At 45.9% G+C, this 13,570-nt stretch overlaps 1 protein-coding gene across 1 annotated transcript in view; it reads right to left on the reverse strand.

The window, feature by feature from the left end:
- Positions 1–13,570, reverse strand: part of CCDC3 (coiled-coil domain containing 3) — a 38,625-nt gene that overhangs the window by 17,186 nt on the left and 7,869 nt on the right.

Consider the following 13,570-nt stretch of genomic DNA (forward strand, 5'->3'; position numbering starts at 1 on the left):
TGCGTGGCTTGGGAAAACTTCAGAAAACAGTAGCCCTCGCAGTCATTGCACAGCCTGCAATGCAGCCAGTTGCTCACTTGCCTCCTGTCCTTCCCGATGGGCCGGGTCCAGCCTCTCAAAGTCTCTGAGCTGGGCTGCAGACAGGAGGTGGTGATGAATGTGCAACCGCTCCGACCCACGCAGCTCTGGGATTGTGTAATCCGATTGTAACACAGAAATAGCAGCTGGCAGCTCCCCAGCGAGCCTACTACTACAGCAGCTTGCTATGTTTCTCTCCATGAAGTTTCACTTGAGAGCTTGAGTGAAGTGGATGGCTGTCTGGGCTCCAAAATAGCCCACCGTAATTTCCCTCCACTCCACACCCTGCAAATCCTTGTGGTGCTGACATTCATGCTCTCCCAACCTCTCACATTTTTTAAGAACAGTTGAACCAAGTGCTGGGAGAAAGCAAAGCCCGTGAAGCCACCTTGGCTGTGTTTTAATGCCTTCTGGAAAGATCCTAATGCAACACAGACATTCACAATACATTTGCACTTGTAACTAAGCTCTGGCTATATTTGAGCTTGGCTTTAACGAGCTCTCCCCCAAATACCACACATGAAATACAGGCAAAGAGACAAGGGTATTGGTTTCAGAGTTACGTGTGATGGAAGGCTGAAGACTAGCAGTGAGAATTGAGTAGATACGAGGATTCCCATACTCCCTCCCATCGCTGCTAACGACTGTCCATGCCTAAAAGCCTGCTTAAATTTTTTTTGATGCTCCATTTCTGAAGCGAGTCCCTTACACACAGCTAAGCCATGATCTTTAGGTATACCACCAGGCTAGAGCTGAGCTGCATTCAATAAAAGCCACAGATGCTGATCTGCTCAAGAAATGCCAAGAAATTGAGGTTGCCCCAACCTTCTGCTTCGTGTGAAGTCATGGAAAGTGGCAGATCAGAGGTGATGCTCTGCTATAGGCTCAGGGTAATGAGTCCAAGGCTTGCCAACGTGACCAGGTAGAAATTTGGACAAGGTGACAGAAAGGAGACCAAAAGTAATGCAATAGCATCTAAATAAATTGCTGTTAATCCAGCAGCCACGTCAGCTTCCATGTGCCTTTTGAAGTCAATTGTATCATTGCCTGCTAGGTGAAAGCTCATGTCTTAGGTCACTAATTCTGAAATTGAGTGAAGACCATCAAAAATGCAGGCCATGTCCCTGCGTAAGCCTTTGATCGCTGAAGGAATGTTTCCCAGGCATTTCAAAGCTTGGATATTCAAAGGCCTTTTCAGGCAGTTAGAATAAAACTGATGTGTCTGTAACAATAATCAAGAAACAAGAAATTTATAGGGGCAGTCCAGCATGAACACGAGTTGATTCAATTACTCATGTTCTGGTTCACCCTTGGGTTTGCAGAGAGCCCTTTGCCCCTTTGTTTGGCCAAACCCAAACCCACATCTACTCCAGACAGTGGTGAAAGAGCTTGTACAGCAATGCTTCACCATTACTGCTTTGTCTTATCAAAGTAGACCGATATTCTAAGCTAACAAAGCCACTTTTGTGAAAAAATAAAAATAAAAATCTGAAAGTGGCTTCATGTTTCAAACTCATTTATTATTTTACTTTTATATGCATGAGTCATAGCGCACAAGGTCTACACAAAGCCACGCATAGGGGAAGAGGAAAAGGGAAAGGTTCCTTAATAAAATAAAAGATAGGTATCTTCCAGTATCATCTCACCTCGATGTTAAATTGCAAGAAGGGGTTATGCACAGTTGTAACTAAATGAAAAATCAGCAGTTCTGAGCTGAGTTTTAAATCGTGGATGGTGACACACTGAATGCAAATGCAGTTTGCCTGGACTTTAAAAATCCAAGATAAGGAACAATGAAGTTACAGTAATGGCCACGACAAAGCATGTCTGTAGGACCCGCAGCTGGGCACTCCTCAGTCTTTTTCCTGCGTGTATGTTACGCATTAAACCACGATAGGCACTGCAGCACACAAATAATGCACACACAGCATCTGCGAGGCCTGCACAAGTCCAGGGGAAAAGGACACAGATGGAAGAAAACCTCTTCTCTGCTCTGACAGATTACAATCAGCACACTGTTAACGGATTTTCCGTGTTTCTCAGTGCAATGTGGTGCTAAGGGGCACTTTTGCTCCTTGTAGTCAGCAGAGTCAAAAGCTTCCCAAAGGCTACCTCAAAAATCCCTCTCCCAATTTCCATCAGAAGCCTAAAAACAAAACCCTGTAACAGCTGTGCGCAGATGTCCTTCCAACATCCCTTTCAACAGCTGCTGGACACCTCAGAGCACGATGCACCGCCGCGTCCCCAGCCCATGGTGGGTCAGACCTCAGGCTTCTTCCTGCTCCTCTTTTTAACTTCACAGCATCAGCTGAGCTGAAGCAGTTTTCTGGATGCTTTCCCACTTCCTTACTACTTAACAAACAGCACTAATAGCACGGAAAGGCTCAGCGTGCGTTTTTAAAGGAACCCAGGCTTGACAAGCACTACTTGGCTGTCACGGCTGTGATGGAGATGTATTGGCCTTTGGTTCTGCCCTGTTTTTAAAGCTGCTCTACAGAGTGTTTGATTGCATTTGGTGGGGAACTTTAAAAGGCTCCTGTTCTGAAGTGATTTCAGAAGACAGCCTCCATACAGCAATGCTTTTTCTCACCCTGGCTCTTCAGCTACAGTCGAGCGTGGTAAAATGGTGCCTTGGACAACTTCTGACCTTGCTTTCAGGGCTGCTTCTTGATTCCTGTGGTTGGATTTCCTTGTGAGAGAACATGGCTGTACAAGGTTTCCTGTGGCCAACAGGGAGGCAAATCACTAAGGATGGGCTTATATTATATTGCATACTCTATCATGTGATGCATGGCCCTGAAAACCACATTTTTGTTAGCCAGACTAGAAAATAACTGGGAAATAACATGCTGAAAGCTCAGGTCCAGTATGGCCCACTGAGAGAAACAAAAACCAGTCCTGTTTAAAACAGATTAGTTTATAAAACTGATCTTCTGATCTCATTTCCTGTACAAAATTGTCCAAAGACATCCCTTGAGCTCACTGAACAACTTAAGCAAGTGCATATCTTTCCTAGAAAAAAAGATCCAATGCTCTTCTCACTGATGGGGAATCTGTCATGACCCCTGGCAAACCAAAGGAAAGATTAATGATCTACCTGGGTCTAAAAAATGCTTTCAAGTTGGGTTACATACGGATGTGTAGCTAACCAATTTCCAGTTACAGATTAAAAAATAATTTTAAAAAAAGATCTAAAGTAACACAACTCCTGGTTTGATTTCCAAGTCAGGAAATCCTCTCTGTAATTGCAGTCTCCCAGGTAAGTCCCGCTCTCCCACCCACACTCCATCCAGGTGTTTAAGGAGGTGCTGCTTTCCTCTCCAGGGAAATGTGGTAGCCTCCAGCAATCGCTAATTAACACCTTGCTGATCCACGAAGCACCGAAGAACACTTGCTTCTCTATCACTGCTGGCTCCATAACCAATAATTACATTTTTGTCACGCTGCCAAGGTCCTCGCACACACCTGCACACTGCCCGCATGGTCGTTAAGAAGAGATTTATAATAATTAATTGTAACATTCCTATCACGAACCTTCCCACCCACTTCCAGCAGTGGCATGCAAGTCCAACAACGGGCATGTCTGATTTCCCCGGCTTGTTAACAGGGTTCGCAGCACTAGAGTAAAGTCAGTTAAGATTGTCTTCTCTCTGCATCCTTTGATGCTTTGATTTATTTTTTCCCCTGACATCTTAATTTACATCTAGGCGAGGAACCGTGTTTTTTTTTCTTCTCCTTGCCTGGTTATTTGTTCGCGCCTTCATGACTAGTCTAGACAGCCCTACCACTTACGATTTTCCCAAGGCGGATGCTTTCCAAACTGCATGTCTCTCCTCCCACTGAAAGTGGGCCAAGCTTCACAAAACCAGACCTCTTCCCCCAGCTCACCGTTTCCCTGGCTAACAGTTGGCTTCCAGAGCTGAAGAGGTGAGAACTGAAGGCCGTGTAAGGTATTCATCACCTCCAGGACTCTTCCCAATTACCAGAGCCATCTAATGTCCATGCAGTGTCCCACCAAGCTGCATCCCTGGTGCTGATATTCCTTCTCCCTACTTACTTTGTGCTCACCCTTGGAGCCTCCCAAGCTGCAAACGCTGATGAACACAGCTCGGGTGTCTGCTGCATTACTTCTCTTGCTGCTCTCGGTGCTACCCTTTGCAAAAGCAAAAAAGCCCTGTTCAAATTTTCCTTCTTCCTGATTTGCTTCTAATCTGTTTTGCGTTTTATTCTTTTTTTTTTTATTTCCTTTCCTTCTTTCCACACCATATTCTGTTTTTACATCCTTCTCAGTTTTCACTTTCTCTCGCAGGTTGCTGGCACCACTGACATCCATCTGCACTTAATCTTTTTTGGGGTTAAGTCTTACACACAAATATTTGCTTTCCCTGTTGGCACTTTCAGCAGTCTAGGCAAAACTTTGAAATTTCCCTGTGGCAATAGCAGTGGGAGGTCCCAGACAGGGAGGAAAGGGGCTTCACTCCCTCATTCCTCGTGGCCTTGCATCTCAGAGCATTTGTGGTAGCTGATTCCCATCCAGGATAGGACAGAAACAACATCCTTTGAGGCTCAGCCGTCAAGAACAGTCTGCAACCTTGGATCCTGTGCTACAAGAGGATACAGGATAGAGAGCTACACAATCATGACTGCCATGGAAAGTAAATAGAGACTGACAGCACTTTCCAGCAGCAGAACTGGCTGTGTCAGATGATACAGTAGGAAGCAGGTTCAAAGCAGACAGGGGTGATTTTCAAGAGGAGACTGAACAGTTTCTTGAAAGATAAATCCACTCAAAGTCACTAAATATACAGAAAGAACTAAATATATAGAAAGAACTAAATATATAGAAACTACTTCATACCAGGGAGTCCTTGAACTGATAACACGGGAGGCTGGGAGATCATCAGGAGGAATACATCATTACCCCCTTCATATTCTCTTCTCTAAATACCTGCTTTAGATGTCTGTTGGGTTTCTTCAAGGGGGCAGGTGAAGATGGACAGTCTTTCATTGCATATGGAAAAAAAGTAAACTGTCACAATTGGTTAATTTCAGCTCTTTCACAGCCAAGCAGGTGGCAAGGGATGGTTCAGCACTGAAGCTCACCTCAGTTGGTCCCAGTTGGGTCCCTCAGCAATTAATCATATGAAGGAGAAGTGGACACGATGAAATTGTTACCAAAACCTCTTTGGTTCATCTACAGCTCCCAACTGCCCTACTTTTATTAGTACTTTTTTTTTTTTCTTAAGGCCACAACTGGCAATATTTTTTTTAAAAAAATCAGTGAAGTATATCACCATTCCCATGTCAAACGAGAGTATAGCTACACAAGCAGATGATTTCATTCGCAACAAAAGAGAGGCAAAAACTCCAGTACCAGGGGTGGGGTGCCAGCTTTTCAGTTGATGAAGCTCCATCGATTTCCCAGCCCTGATTATCTCAGCCTTTAAACTATTCATTGAGTTTCCCTGACATCCCCTGGGGGAAGATGCCTCGCCTAGCCGTGCCAATCTGCCCATGCTAATGGCGGTTAAATATTTACCTGAACTCCTGGGAATTTCTGAGGGCCGATAGTGTGCCAGGGAGGGGTACTGATAAAAGCTGACCTTTCGGTGGACAAGGCTGGTCTCCTCCCGATCCCATTATTGTTAGCAAGGAGAGAAACCCCTCCAGTAAAGCACTCAAGAAAGATGCCCAGTTGAGGGCAAAGGGAAACATAAAATACATGCCAAATGTATGATCAAAGCCCCTTCTACAATATATGCTTGGAGATCAAATAGAAAGAGCCCTAAAATCTCTGTTGAAGTAATTCAAAGAGCCCCAAGTAAAAGGTCGTCTTACATGATGGTTCCAACAGCGTTACCTGGATTAGAAAGCTTATTCTGAGTGTTACTGCAAGCTTTGGAGTCTAAGGCTTTCTGTGGTCAAATATACTGTTCCTTTTTGGTAAAGTATTGCTAATATATGCATCCTTTTTTTTTTTCTTCTCCTAACACCATTTTGATTTTTTTTCTTTTTGTAAATAAAGCTATTTACACGTTTTGCACCATTTCCTAAATCAGTCTGCACTTGACCGCAGGCATTTAAAAAAAGCAGGGGCAGGGGTTTTGGAATTTCAAAACCCACGGAATTGCTTTAAAGCAATTTAGAAAATTGGATTTAAATCCGCAAAATAAAACTCAACGTCTTACAAGCATTCAGCAATTCTTATCCAAAAGGCTTTATAAGCTAGAAGATAAAGGCTCCAAAATGCATCATAAGCTCTAGGCAAATTCAAGCCACCTGCTCCACGCAGCATCACACACAGGAGGACTCTGGGCAGGCTGCGGTGCTTGCTGCAAGCTCTGGTCTTTACCAGAACACACTGAAACTAAGTCCAGGACCATTTTATGCTGGAAAAGCACATGGTGAGATAGAGCCATAATCATGGGTAGGGTGTTGTGTGGCATAAACGCTGCAGGACCACATCAGTCCCTTCCAACTCACATATTATGCTGGGCATGGATTTCCAAATCACTGCATTGCTCTAGACAAGAAGACAGGAACACCAAGTGCAGCTGAGACTGCAAGCACAACTTGGGGCAGGGGAAGGACCAGTCCTGATGTTTGGACCAGTCCCCTTGTCCTGCAGAAATCATTCGACCTTGATAAGTATTCAAGACCTTGTCTTTGGAAGCACTCAAACCTCTACCTTCTCACCACACTCAGATATGACAGAGGCTATCCAACTACACAGGAGGGTCTGGTGGTTCTGGCACTGCAGATCTGGAGCTCATCATCAGAAATAGCTTTTATCTCTAGGAGGGAGCCACCAAGCACTTCCTGTAATGGTTTTCAGTGGAGCCTTTTCACTTAGGACTCATACGAGTCCCTGACGTGTCTTTCTTGACACAAAATGCCACATTAATTAATTGTCACTTTAATATCGGTTTTTATTTAAAAGGCTTAATAAAAAGGAGAGGTTTCAGCTCAGAAACTAAGACACTCTAGTTTAGATATCAACAGGTAGCTGTTTACAGAGAAGATCAGAGTTTTCACAGCAGTGGAGATCTAGAGCCCAAACAAGGTGTCTAGCTCCTTCTTGGACAACTTAGTGAGCCAAAGATACCATCAGAGGACCACAAACGACTGCTCAGCTTGTCCTAAAGCAGACACCTCTATTTCTGCCTGTACTCTTCTGTTTGCACTGCTCAGTAGTGGGATTCAGCTGCCCACCTTGTGACACCTAGTTCCACCCGAAATGTCCATGTGGTCTCCAAGCTGCCAGTGCAGAAGGTGATGTTCAGGTGAGCAGAAGCTTTCCTGCTGTTCCTGGTCTAGTGCTTGCTCCCTGAGTTCTCCTAGGGCACCTCAAGTGACCACAGGCACCTGCTTCATGCAATATAATTGCTCCCATAAAGGTGAGTGTCTCAGCCTTGCCACTGATCCCCACCCAGGGGTGGAAATGCCAGAGACATCCAGCTGGCCTCATCTCAACCTTCCGGGCTTGAGGGTGGAGAAAAAAAGAAAAAAAGAAAAAAAAAGGCTTTTGTTCTTTTAGTGGTTTCCCTTACTTAAGAAAAAGGCATGTTACGCTAATTGGAACCATGTTTCTAAGATGTTAAATAGCAGAATACCACATCTGAACATCTGCTTGGTGCTGGTGACCTACTAGGGTAGGCAGAGATGAACCTCTCCAAGAAAGCACAGGACAAGCTTGCAATGACCTTTGTTCTGTTCTTGGGGTTCCAAATTGCTCTGAATCCTCTTTTAGCTAGCTAGGGAGCTTGTCTCCTTCCTTTCCCCACTCTGGGTGCTTGTGCTGCTGCCTTCGAGGACTGCCTGCCTCTTTCCAGGATGGGAAAAAAAAAAAAAAAAAAGGAAAAAGAAAAAGGAAAGAAAGAAAATTTCCCGGGATCTGTAGGGGAAGGGACAAGATACTGTCCCTGATGAATACTGAGAGCTAAGATCGATGCTGCCATATCCGCATCCCCAGCACGGGGTTCGGACCAAACCTGGACACCACCAATGGTATGTTAATATTTAAAGTTACACTTGGGTTTAGGAGCAGGTCAGAGTACACAATTAGCCCTGGGCAAGCTTGAGATCTCTGCATTTGAAAACATAGGAAATGCTGTAAATACCACAGCAAATGTAATTATCAGAGCACGATGAACACCACTTCGTTAGCGGTGACCAGGGGGAGGCTTCTCCCGTTTCAGATGTTTCTGACAATGAGCAGAAACCTAACCCGAGGCTGATCCTGAAGTCCGGACACAGAACAAGGAGACAAATCCCTCAGGGATGCCTCTGGTTTGGGATTTTGTTTTTAGCCCTGATGTGTGTTTAGCCCCAGGTGCTGCTGCTGTAATGGAAGGAGCCACAGCACATCTTTAACGTCTGTAAAGCAGCAACCATCCATAAGAAGCGGGATGCACTCCAGCAGCTCCTGAGTGCCACTAACTTGGAAGCACCAGGACATTTCACAGCAGTATTTTAGCTGCTTCTAGACATGGGTCAAATATAAGAGGGTTTTGTCACTAGATGTGCTTTTGAGCCATTTTTATGGCAGCAGGAAAGATTTGAGCATAAATTACTATTTCCTGGATACGTTTAATCTAAGTTCTGCATTCTTTTGGGAAAAGAACCAAAAATCACATTCGTTCCCTGTCCTTTGAAACTGAGACTTAAGAAAACACAGGCTCAATTAAGATTTTAAGGGACAAATCATGAAGTGTTCCCTGAACTCAGACAAAACGTGCTGCCAGCCAGTGCCTGAGCCTAAACCACATAAAAGGCAGAACCACAATCACTGATGGCAGCAACAACCCTTCCATGGGTATTCTTCAAACTGTTTCCAATCCACAGACTTTTCTGAACATCTGCTGTCATGTCCAGCATCACTCTAGCTGCCTGCAGGGCTCAGGGAATTTGCAAGTGATTGCTAAAAAAATTTACCTCCGGGCTGTCTTTGAGAATCTGCAGATGGAGGGGCTGTGGATGAGGCTACCTCCTGGGGCTGCTCAGGGAAATCTAAATGTTCTTCCAGGGGGACAAGACACTGCTGTAACACCAGTGGGAATGAGAAGCAGACAGGGACAGAGCACACTGAAACCTTATATAGTCCCCCCCAGAGCCATGCAATGGATCTTCCTGCAGAGGCAGGCAGCAAAAGGAGAGAGTATTCTTCCAAGCAACAGCCCCACTCCCAGCTTGAACCAAACCTTGTAAATGATGGAGATTTCACCATATCAGTTGGTTATAGACTTCAGTGGATTATGTCCCCATTTCCTTTTTATTTATTTTTTAATATTTTCTCTTATTTACACCTGTTCATTTTTTTGTCTCTGCTTAGAGCTACCTCTCCAACAGAGGTAAATGCACAACAAAAATAAGCTGCCTGCTTCCTTGCCACAGATAAACCATGTACACGGAGATTCCCACATTAAGACATCTTTTGTAGACCAGGAATAAATTCTCAGCACCTCTCATCCACCCTTCTGAGACCTCAGAGCATGGGCTGGCATCCACAGGTGCTATCACTAAGTCCCCTCCTCATTATGCCTCCACCTCCACACCCCAAAATGATGCTTTTAGGTAGAAAAGCGCTTTCCTGCTGCACAGCAAAACAGATTTTCAGTGGATGTGGCTGTTATGTTCATGCTTCAGAGACCGAAACAGGATGTTTTCCTCACGCAATGGAAATGGGGACTTCTATCATTTGAATTTCTATTCGCATCCTCGGCCAGCATCAGTACAAGCTGTTCCTCCACTCTGACTTTTCTTCCTTTCTCTCCCCAGCTACCATCCAGTTGTGCAACTAGCTGAATTTTTTCCACAGTAAAAAAAAATATAATCAAAAACATCCAGGAGAACATAATTGTGTTCAGACCCTGTGTAAAGGCTCTGGAAAGACCGAAAAGCAAGCCAAACAAGTGAACGTGCTCCGAAAAAGATTTACATTGAAGATGAATGGAGTTGACAAACTCATTGCATTTTGAGGCAATGAAAAGGATGTGTCACCATCCACCTGAAGAAGTAAGTCAGGTTTCATTCCAGCCACATGCTTTGGTTTGAGTAAGAACTAGACAAATAAGTTAAAAGATAGAAAAGTATTCAGACTTCAGTTTCTGATTTTACTGAGGATAAATCCTGGGTCAAAGAGAATTGACTCCACTGGACTAGGATACACAACCAATCTTACCTGCCTTATTTTTACAATCCACAGAACAGGAATAGTTCTCCCTCCACACTTGCACAGTGAATAGAGATGAGTTGCTCTGAGGATGAAAGTATCTACATACTAGCTTACGTTTTTGTCTCACATCTTTTCTCATCTTGAAACACTGAAATGACATTTCCTCTTGCAGTAGCTAGAATTTCTGCTGGTTCCCCATTGATTTCTGCAGGAAACACAGAAATACTGCAGAACAAGTCCATTAAAGGCTTTCAGATCTCAGGAAATATATTTTTTTGCCTCCTTGCTTTTAAGTTTCTTGGGCAGAAATTCAGACCTGGCTTTCTAGCTGTATTATTTCCCTTTCACATTACACAATGTCATGGAAACTTGCTTCTCCTTCTGTGTGTTTTTTTCCTACTGGCATTCATTTCACAGATAACTGGACTGAAGTTGTAATAGTATCCTTCCAAAAAAAACCACTTTAATTGGGGCAGTGAAAGGAGGCAGCCCCTGCGCCAGCTGCCAGAGGCACCTGCAGTGATTTGGGCAGCAATAAGCTGCAATCAGCCACACCAAAACCCTCCCAGTCCCCCCCCCAAAAGAGACGTTCTGTTTTGTCACTTCGCATTAGCTGTGTGCTTCCAGGCTGGCAGCAAAGCCAAACCTGCAACCACGTGGCTGCTCCTGCACGAGTGCCACGGGGCAAGGATGCTTCTCCTGGGGAATTTGGAAAGGCGCTTGGCTGGTTGAGGCAGGATGGGCTTTAGAAAGCTCCGTCTGCATCTTCCATTAGGGACTCGAGCTACCGCTGCCTCGGAGCCAACTTGGCTTGCCCTTCATGAAAATAAACATCAAAATGCATGAGCTGGGAGAAAATATGTCCCCATTTGAAAGACTTCATCTCCCTTCAAGGCACAATGGCTGATCCGGTTACAGGCAGTATTACAGGTGTCCCGTCTGCCAGCTGCCAGCTGGATTTTCGCGGTTGTTGATTTTAGTAAACATTTTCTCCATCTCACAGGTGCATCAGGAGAGACAGAAGTGGAAAGAAAAGACTTCTGCCTGCATTCAAGTTTGACTGTGGCCAGCAGCTAAACCAAAGTCTGGCCCTGACCACAGCCGGACCAGTGTACGGACCACAGACAGACCCTGGCCCAGGACTGCTGGCCCTGGACCCCATAAATCATGCTTCCTGACTACTGAACTACACAAAACATGGATTTGCACATGCAATAACACTTAACATGTCTACAGACTCACAGATTTACAGAAGGTCTTGGTGGCTCCCATAATTGGGCTGACTCTATTCTCAGGCTAACTTGGTACTGTCACTGTGTACGGTTGAAAAATCATGGGACAAGTATGAATAATAAGTACAACTGGCTCAAAAAAGACAAAAACAAATAAGAAAGAAAAAAAATCATCTGCTTCTCTGGGCCACAGATTCTGTTTTCTTTGGGTTCGTAGGATAAAACACCCACCCTACAGGAACACAGGCCTTAACCCTCCTCCTTGGCAGTCAGGGATATCCCAGGGAGCACCTTGCCTGCAGAAACCTGTGTTGAGGAAGGTGATTTGGATGTGGACACAAGTGCTTTCAAATACGTGTTGCCCCACATCTCTTCAGGTCCCAGCTCCAGTAACTGCTCAAGGCCCCACCAGCTGCCTCTCCTCACCCACCAGGTGCTTTCAGCCTTCCCGGTCCATCTGCAGTAGGGCACAGACCTACCCCTTCCCATACTGGAGAGGCTGTGAGTCGGAGGACTGAAAAGCAGAGGAATCACTGAAATGTTCACACATGGTGAAGGAGACAAGGGACCAAGGTCAGCCTTGGTCTCCTCATGTCTTCTTGTCGCTGCTTGTGTCATGCCAGTGTCATCTCCAGAGGGTACGCAGGGAGATTTCCATGTCTCACTACAGTGCTGCTGTTGCATGGGAGGTGGGAAGTAAAAAGGATCCCCTCCAGACAGGGCAACAATTTGCGTGGGGATTGCTTCTTATGTCATTGTAAAAGTGGCTCCAAACACAGCTGGGGTTCATACAAAAATAATGGTGCTTCCGCTAATATCTCCCCTCCCCTTTTTTCCCCTCCCCTCCCCTCCTCTCCTCTCTTCTTCCAGGTGAGCAAAGCATTTGCAGCAATTTGTTTCATTATGCAAATTTTAATAGCATATTCAGCAAGGTGTGGCTACAGTAAAGCAAATGGTACCTTCGCACGAGGTTTCTGCCTTGCCTGCAAATGCCAAGCAGTGCTGAAGGCCTCCTGAGCAAAGTGCTTCTTCCCCACCATTACATGTGGGTGCTTATGGGGTAGCTTCAAACTTCCCACTGCCCTCCCCAGCAGGAGGTATCTCTCAGCCCGGCCTCTCCCAAACCTTTTGCTAGCACAGAGGGAACGTGACCAGCTCTACAAATTCCTGCCTCTCCTAGCTGCCCTGAGACCACGGCAGTGACATCCTGCCTATGCCACGCGCGATGGAGCTGGCCTCATCCAGGTTGCTGCATCCTTCTTACACCACGGGAAACACATTGGTTCTGCCCTTGGCTAAGAGACCACTTGGTCTGGGGCTCAAAATAAAAAAAAAATAAAAAATAATGTCCTTGTCCAGCCGAGCAAACACTGTGGCAGGATTTGTGCTCAATGGCACCACCTCAGGGCCTTCAACCACCTCTGGGCTGGGAGCCCCAGGGGTACAGCACTGCGGGGGCAAGGCTCCCCACAACCTTGGCTGCAGAAGGCAGGAAGGACACCGGGGTCCCTCAGACCTTGTGTTTGTGTCCCTTGATGTGCAGAGCTCAGCCCCACCACCTACAGCCACCTCCACGGCCACCAGCAGTCTCCCACCCTGAAGGAGAAGGACCAGGCCGAGAGCTGAAATGTCGTACTGCGCTCAGGGCCCGAGGCCTGCTCGCGTACAGCAGCACATAGCCTCGTGCCATGAAATCCAGAGCGATTTCGTGCGTTTGGCAGACAGAATTTCTTGAAAGCGTGGCTCTGGATAATTAAAAGCAGCCTGGAGCCATGTGGGTGTCCGCTCATCGCCAGTTCCTGGAAGGATTGCCTTCGGAGGCATATGCACGCACATCCCCATGGCTGCCCAGGTGTCTCCTTGCCCTGCAGACTGGAAACAGGGTATTTGTCTGGATATCACACACTTTGAGGTGCATAGGTCAGAGACAGCTGTGCTCTGGAGTAACCTGCACCTGCTGATAGGAGCAAGTTGGTCCATACTCCTCTGCCAGGAGCTGGGACAATGATGTGGGACTCTCCTCGCCTTGTCCTGAACCCACGTTGGTGCAAAGTGGGGGCCTCCCCTCAGCAGCTCCCTTTTAGTC

This window comes from Anser cygnoides, chromosome 1, assembly GCF_040182565.1.
Source record: "Anser cygnoides isolate HZ-2024a breed goose chromosome 1, Taihu_goose_T2T_genome, whole genome shotgun sequence".
Lineage (NCBI taxonomy): Eukaryota > Metazoa > Chordata > Aves > Anseriformes > Anatidae > Anser > Anser cygnoides.